Below are 8,616 nucleotides of genomic sequence, written 5' to 3'. Positions count from 1 at the left end.
AAATAACCCAAGGGTCAAGGCAAAAATAACAAAGGAGCTTAGAAAGTATTTTTATATGAATGACAATAAAAATACAACATATCAAAACCTTGGTCAGAAAATTTAATTAAAATGGATCAGAGACCTATACATAAAATGAAAAACAATGCAACTTTTAGAAAGAGACATAAGAGGGAGTTCCCATCGTGGCGCAGTGGTTAACGAATCCGACTAGGAACCATGAGGTTGCGGGTTCGGTCCCTGCCCTTGCTCAGTGGGTTGACGATCCGGCGTTGCCGTGAGCTGTGGTGTAGGTTGCAGACGCGGCTCGGATCCTGTGTTGCTGTGGCTCTGGCCTAGGCCGGTGGCTACAGCTCCGATTAGACCCCTAGCCTGGGAACCTCCATATGCCGCGGAAGCAACCCAAAGAAATAGCAAAAAGACAAAAAAAAAAAAAAAAAAAAAAAAGAAAGAGACATAAGAGAAAAAAGTTCAGGACCTTAGGGAAAGTGAATATTTCTTAGGTAGGACCTAACAAGCATAAGAAAGAAATATTAAACTGATATCCTTCAAAATAAAAAGTCTGCTCTTCAAAAGATACCAGTAATAAAAGTTAAAAGGGAAGCCAAATTCTGGGAGAAAATATTTACAACACGTATCTGACAAAGGACTTTTATCTAGACTATATAATGGTCATCATCATCATCACCTAATTTAAATGGGCAAAAAACTTAGATACTTCACAAAGGTGAGATATAAGTGGCCATTAAACACATTAAAAATGTTCACCATTAATCATCAGAGAAATGCAAACTAAAACCACCATGAAGTACTACCCCACTGATTAGAAAAACTAAAGACTGACTTTTTATCTGAAAGCAACATAATATTGTAAATCTATACTTTAATAAAATAAAAAAAATTAAAGACCGACAATACCATGGGTTGACAAGCCTAGGAGTAACTGGAAAACTCATACACAGTTGGTGGGTTGCAAAATGTATTCTTTGGAAAACAACTTGACAGTTTCTTATAAAGTTATACATACATTTATCATATGACCCAGCAATTCCAAAGCGAGGTATTTATATAAATGAAAATACTTTTACACAAAACTTGTGCTTGAATGTTCACAGTTGGTTTATTCATAATAGACCTAAAGTGGAAACAATCCAAATGCCTGCCAATGCTGAATGAATAAATTATGGTATATTAATAAACGGGAATAAGGTACACAACATGAATGAATTTCCAAATTCATGGGTGAAAAATGGTAGAGAGAGAACAGTAAACACTATATAATTCCATCTCTATGAAACTCTAGAAAAGATACCTCTAATATATATTGACAGAAAGCAGATTAATGGCTTCTTGGAACCACAGAAAATGAAATTAAGATGAGAGCCTTTATAATAACATCAAAACATCAAATACATAAACTAACAAAGTGTTCAAAACTTCGATATGGAAAAAATACAAAAGTTATTGAAATTAAAAGATGTGTATAAATGAAAAGGTATGGCATGCTCACAGATTGGCTGTTTCAGTATTGTCAAGGTGTCTATTCTTCCTAAAATTAACCTCTACATTTGATGTAATACCCATTGAAACCCTAATTTTTAATGTGGAGCGATGGAAAAAATCATCACCAAAAAGTGCATATAAAAATGCCAAGAGGGAGTTCCCGTCGTGGCGCAGTGGTTAACGAATCCGACTAGGAACCATGAGGTTGTGGGTTCGGTCCCTGCCCTTGCTCAGTGGGTTGACGATCCGGCGTTGCCGTGAGCTGTGGTGTAGGTTGCAGACGCGGCTCGGATCCCGGCTCGGATCCCGCGTTGCTGTGGCTCTGGCGTAGGCCGGTGGCTACAGCTCCAATCCAACCCCTAGCCTGGGAACCTCCATATGCCGCGGGAGCGGCCCAAGAAATAGCAACAATAACAACAACAACGACAAAAAGACAAAAGACAAAAAAAAAAAAAAAAAATGCCAAGGACCTAAAATTGCCATGACAATTTTGAATAAAAATAAAATTAGACGACATCTACCACTAGATGCTAAGATTTACTATAAATTTATTTATAGAACAATGGAACAAAATAGACAACCTAGAAAAAGACCCTCACATAATCTGATCTCTTATTTATTGCAAGGGTACAACTGCTAACCAAAGAGGAGGGGCAGGAGTTCCTGTCATAGCTCGGTGGTTAATGAAACTGACTAGTATTCATGAGGACGTGGGTACCATCCCTGGCCCTGCTCAGTAGGCTAAGGATCCAGCGTTGCCATGAGATGTGGTATAGGCCGGTAGCTACAGCTCCAACTCAACCCTAGCCTGGGAACCTTTATATGCCTTGGGTGTGGCCCTGAAAAGACAAAAGACAACAAAACAAAACAAAAACAAAGAGGAGGGGAAAAGATGGTCTTTTCAATAAATGATGTTGAATAAATTACATATTTGCATGGAAAATATCAACTTTGATCTCTACCCCACACCACACATAAATACAAATTCAGATGGATTGCAACCTAAAAGTGAAAGGAAAATAGTAGCTATGCAGAACTAAATGTAGGAAAATATCCTTATGACTTTGAGTTTGGAAAAGATTTCTTAAACTGGGCACAAGAAAGCAGTAACCAGAAAAGATTGATAAATTATTCATAATAGTTAGAGTTCAGAGATGGGATTAAGATGGTGGAGTAGAAGGACTGGAGCTCACCTTCTCTCATAAAAACCACAAAATTACAACCAACTACTGAACAACCTTCAACCAAATAGACTGCAAACTAAGAAAAAAAGATATCCTACTCCAGAAGGAAAAGAAGATGCCACATCGAGATGGGAGGAGGGGTGATTATGTGATGTAAGCAACCCCATACCCACTGGGTGGGCAGCCCACAGACTGGAAAGTAACTATCACAGAGACTCACCTACAGGAGAGTTCTGAGCCCCACATGAGGTCCCCATGCCTGGGGATCTGGCATTGGGAGAAGGAGTGCCTGAGCATTTGGCATTGAAAGTTAGTTGGGCTTGTGTGCAGGAGCTCCACAGGACTGGGGGAAACAGCAACCCCACTTTTGAAAGGTGCACAAAAGCTTTCATGTGCATTGGGTCCCAGGGCAAAACAGAGACTCCATAGGAATCTGGGTCAGACCTGACTGCAGTTCTTGGAGGATCTTCTTGGGAAAACCAGGGGTGACTGTGGCTCATTGTGGGGGAAAGATATTGGAGACAAAGGTCCAGGAATATTCATCAGCATATGCTCCTCTAGAGGTGGCCATTTTGGGAAAATCTGGCCCCACTCATCAGGGCTAAGAAGCCCTAGGCCAAACAATAATCCAGGTCGGATCATAGCCCTATCCATCAGCAAACAGGCTGCCTAAAGACACCCCAGGATCACAGCCATCTCTAATCTCACCCAGAGACAAAGCCCCACCAACCAGAGGGATAAGAATCAGCTTCACCTACCAGTGGACAGTCACTAGTTCCTCCCATCAGGAAGTCTATAGCAAACTCCTGTACCAACTTCAGCCACAAGGACAGTGAACATCAGAAGCAAGAGAGGCTACAACTCCATTGTCTGCAAAAAGGAGACCACACTAAAAATCTACACAAAATGAAAAGGCAGAGAATTATGACTCAGATAAGAAAGCAAGAAAATGAAGAAGAACCCTATGACCTTCTCAATAGATGCAGGAAAAAACCTCTGACAAAATCAAACACCCATTTTTGATAGAAGCCCTCCAGCAAGTGGGCATAGAGGGAAACTACCTCAACATAATAAAGGCCATATATGACAAACCCACTGCTAACATCATTCTCAATGGTGAAAAGCTAAAAGAACTCCTGCTGAGATCAGGAACAAGACAAGGATGTACACTCTCGCCATTACTATTCAACATAGATTTGGAAGTCCTAGCCACAGCAATCAGAGAAGTAAAAGAAACCTAAATTGAAAAGGAAGAAGTAAAACTATCACTGTTTCCAGATGACATGATACTATACCTGGAAAATCCTAAAGATGCTACCAGAAAACTGTTGGAGCTCATCAATGAATTTGGTAAAGTTGCAGGATACAAAATTAACACACAGAAATCGCCTCCATTTCTGTATGCTAACAATGAAAGATCAGAAAGAGAAATTAGGGAAACAATCCTATTTATCACCACATCAAAAAGAATAAAATACCTAGAAATAAACCTAACTAAAGAGACAAATACCTGTTACTCTGAAAACTATAAGATGATGAAAGAAATCAAAAAGACACAAAGAGATGGAAAGACATACCATGCTCTTATATTGGAAAGAATCAATATTGTCAAAATGATTACACTACCCAAAGCAATCTAGAGACTCAATGCAATCCCTATCAAATTACCAAGGACTTTTTTCACATAACTAGAACAAAATATTTTAAAGTTTGTTTGGAGGCACAAAAGACCCAGAATAGCCAAAGCCATCCTAAGAAAGAAAAATGGAGCTGGAGGAATCAGGCTTCGTGACTTCAGACTATACTACAAAGCTACAGTCATCAAAACAGTGTGGTACTGGCATAAAAACAAAATATAGATCAGTAGAACAGGAGAGAAAGCCCAGAATTAAACTCATACACACTTATAGTCAACTAATATATGACAAAGGAGGCAAGAATGTACAATGGAGAAAAGACAGTCCCTTAAATAATTGGTGCTGGGAAAACTGAACAGCCATATGTAAAGGAATGAAAGTAGAACACTTCCTAAGACCATACACAAAAATAAACTCAAAATGGATGAAAGATCTAAATATAATATCGGATAGTATAAAACTCATAGAGGAACACATAGGCCGAACACTCTCTGACATAAACCACAGTAATATCTTCTCAGATCCACCTCCTAGAGTAATGACAACAAAAACAAATAAATGGGATCTAATTAAACTTAAAAGTTTCTGCATGGCAAATGAAACCCTACACAAATTGAAAAGACAACCCTCAGAATGTGAGAAAATATTTGCAAATGAAGTGACTGACAAGGGATTAATCTCCAAAATTTATAAACACCTCCTGTAGCTCAGTAACAAAAAAACAAACAAGCCGATGAAAAAGTGGGCAGAAGATCTAAACAGACAATTCTCCAAAGACATACAGATGGACAAAAAACACATGAAAAGATGTTCAACATCACTCATTATTAGAGAAATGCAAATCAAAACTACTGTGAGGTACAACCTTATACCAACCAGAATGGTCATCATCAAAAAGTCTACAAACAATAAATGCTAGAGGGTGTGGAGAAAAGGGAGCCCTGTTACACTACTGGTGGGAATGTAAATTGGTACAACCATCATGGGAAACAGTATGGAGATTCCTCAAAAAAACTAAAAATAGAATTATCATTTTATCCAGCAATTCCACTCCTGAGCATTTATTCAGAGAAAACCATGACTCAAAAACAGACACATACTCCAGTGTTCATTGCAGCACTATATATAATAGCTAAGACATGGAAGCAACCTAACTGTCCATCAACAGAGGAGTGGATAAAGAAGATGTGGTACATATACACAATGGAATATTACTTGGCCATTAAAAGGAAGGAAATAATGGCATTTGCAGCAACATGGATGGACTTAGAAACTATCATGCTAAGTGCAGTTAGTTAGACAGTGAGACACCAACGTCATATGCTATCACTTATGTGTGGAATCTAAAAAAAAAAAAAAAAAAAAAAAAAAGGGATACGATGAACTTCTCTGCAGAACAGATACTGAGTCACAGACTTTGTAAAACTTAAGGTTTCCAAAGGAAACAGTTTGGAGGGTGGGCATGATGGGCTGGGGGTTTGGGAGGGAAATGTTATAAAACTGGGATGTGATGATTGTTGTACAACAATAAATGTAATAGAATTCATCAAGTTAAAAAATAATAAAAGTAAAAAAAAGTTGAAGAGTTTGATTCAAAAGACACCATTTAAAGAGTAAAAAGACGCTGATGGAGAAGTGATATTTATAACACAAATATCTAAAAATATTTATTCTTGGATCTAAAATACTTAAAGAATACTGTAAATGAATAGTTATCAATTTAAAAATGGGCAAGTCTTGAGCAGGCATTTCTCCAAAAAAATATTAAAAAAGCCAATAATGGAGTTCCCGTTGTGGCTCAGGGGCTAACGAATTCGACTAGGAACCATGAGGTTGCGGGTTCAGTCCCTGGCGCCTTGCTCAGTGGGTCAAGGATCCGGCGTTGCTCTGAGCTGTGGTGTAGGTTGCAGATGAGGCTCAGATCCTATGTTGCTGTGGCTCTGGTGTGGGCCGGCAGCTACAGCTCCGATTTGACCCCTAGCCTGGGAACCTCCATATGCCACAGGAGTGGCCCAAGAAATGGCAAAAAGACAAAAATAAATAAATAAATAAATAAATAAAAACAAAAAAGCCAATAAACACCTAAAAGGGGACTCAACATCATTAGTAAGGAAATGCAAATTAATCCTAAAATGAGATGACATTGCACACTGGAACTAGGTTTTAGCACCTTCCCAGTCCATGGGAATTGCTCTAGTAAAGAAGCCCTGGGTCATCTCCATACCCTAACCCAATGTCCACTTCAGTTCTTATGTTATTTGAACCTGCTGACCATATTCCTTCTCCTTTCTAAGGCAAGGATGGGAGATAGGGTTTAGTTGTGGTGAGGGCTTGAAGGTACAAAGGAGCAGCCAATAGAGCTGGCATCAAGTCATGTTTCAGACCCTCAAACTTTCCAGTCAGAAAGTGGTATATTTTATCAAAAGCAGTCATATCTCTTGGTAATTGTTAATAAATTTCATTATTAAAATTCAATCAGGACCTGAATAGACATTTCTCCATAGATCTATAGATGGCCAACAGGCACAAGAAAAAAATGCTCAGCATCACTAATTATTAGAGAAATGCAAATCAAAACTACAATGAGGTACCACCTCACACTGGACAGAATGGCCATCATTAACAAATCAACAAATCACAAATGTTCAAGAGGGTGTGGAGAAAAGGGAACCTTCCTACACTGTTGGTGGAAATGTAAATTGGTACAACCACTATGGAAAATAGTATGGAGGTACCTCAGAACACTAAATATAGAACTACCATATGACCCAGCAATTCCACTCTTGGGCATAATATCAGGACAAAACTTTCATTGTAAAAGACACATGCACCCGTTATGTTCATTGCAGCACTATTCACAATAGCCAGGACATGTAAACAACCTAAATGTTCTAACTTGATCAATGAATGTTTTAAGAAGATGTGGTATACACAATGGAATACTACTCAGCCATAAAAAAGAACAAAATAATGCCATTTGCAGCAGCATGGATGCAACTAGAGACTCTCATACTAAGTGAAGTAAGTCAGAAAGAGAAAGACAAATACCATATATCACTTATATCTGGAACCTAATATATGGCACAAATGAAACTTTCCACAGAAATGAAACTCATGGACTTGGAGAACAGACTTGTGGTTGGCAAGGGGGAGTGGGATGGAGTGGATGGACTGGCAGTTTGGGGTTAACAGATGCAAACTCTTGTATTTGGAGTGGATATGCAATGAGATCCTACTGTATAGCACAGGGAACTATATCTAGTCACTTCTTTTCTTTTCTTTTCTTTTTGTCCTTTTAGGGCCACACCAGTGGCATATGGAGGTTCCCAGGCTAGGGGTCTAATAGGAGCTGTAGCTGACGGCTTACACCAGAGCAACAGCAATGTCAAATACAAGCTGCATCTGCAAACTACACCACAGCTCATGGCAATGCCAGTTCCTTAACCCACTGAGTGAGGCTAGGGATTGAACCTGCAACCTTATGGTTCCTAGTCCGATTCGTTTCCACTGCTCCACGACAGGAACTCCCTATATCTAGTCACTCGTGATGGAACATGATGAAGGATAATGTGATAAAGAGTATATATGTGTGTGTGTGTGTGTGTGTGTGTGTGTACACACATGTATACATATATATACATATGTATAGACTGACTCACTTTACTTTGCTGTACAGTAGAAATTGACAGAACATTGTAAATCAAGTATAATGGGAAAAATAAAAATCTAAAAAAACCCCAAATATATACATGTCAAAAAATTCAATCAGAAATAGTAATTTCAACTGCAACGTCAAACTATTCATTTAAAGACTGGAGACAGCTCACATCATTCATCCAACATCCACTTCCCAATGTTAAATACTTATCCTAGCATTGTGGGAGAGGTATTTGATTTTCTTCTTCATTGTCCATTGAAGTGTAATTCTATGTGCCTTGTCCTTTTTGTATATCAGGCCCACAGTCTGTTAGGGCCTTCTGGTGTCAGGATCACAGCCTCTGGGTTCCGTTTTTGAGTCCAGGACTCTTAGTATTTCCAGAACTTCCAAGCTTTTATACACGGACTTGGGAGTCTGTGGCTATTTCCGTCTCTATACTCCCATCAAACAATGTTCTGTGGGGCTGTACCTAGAAACTTTTCAGCATTGTGATCTTTCCTTTGTGCCATGTTGAAAGTGGAACTTGTCTCTGAGGATTCCTGGACACAAGTTCCAGATATTCTCGGATATGTTTTTCATTTACCTGAAATTTCTATTACCTCCTCCAAATGAAACTGAGAGAGTGGGGGGTGCC

The 8,616-nt window shown here is 38.9% G+C and overlaps 1 long non-coding RNA gene across 1 annotated transcript; it reads right to left on the bottom strand.

The window, feature by feature from the left end:
* Positions 1–962: 962 nt before the first annotated feature.
* Positions 963–6,318, bottom strand: LOC146398423 (uncharacterized). The gene is made up of 2 exons (XR_014821939.1): positions 2,312–6,318; positions 963–1,867 (listed from the first exon to the last, which is right to left on the bottom strand). It is a non-coding gene; the product is annotated as an uncharacterized LOC146398423 (long non-coding RNA).
* Positions 6,319–8,616: the final 2,298 nt, after the last annotated feature.

Source organism: Sus scrofa, chromosome 12, assembly GCF_054392235.1.
Source record: "Sus scrofa isolate SSC_HxYL_T2T_F1_AM1 chromosome 12, Sscrofa_HxYL_maternal_Yorkshire_Landrace_v2.0, whole genome shotgun sequence".
NCBI classification, from domain to species: domain Eukaryota; kingdom Metazoa; phylum Chordata; class Mammalia; order Artiodactyla; family Suidae; genus Sus; species Sus scrofa.
The sequence above is the reverse complement of the archived record's forward strand: the minus strand, read 5'-3'. Positions and strand labels throughout refer to the sequence as shown.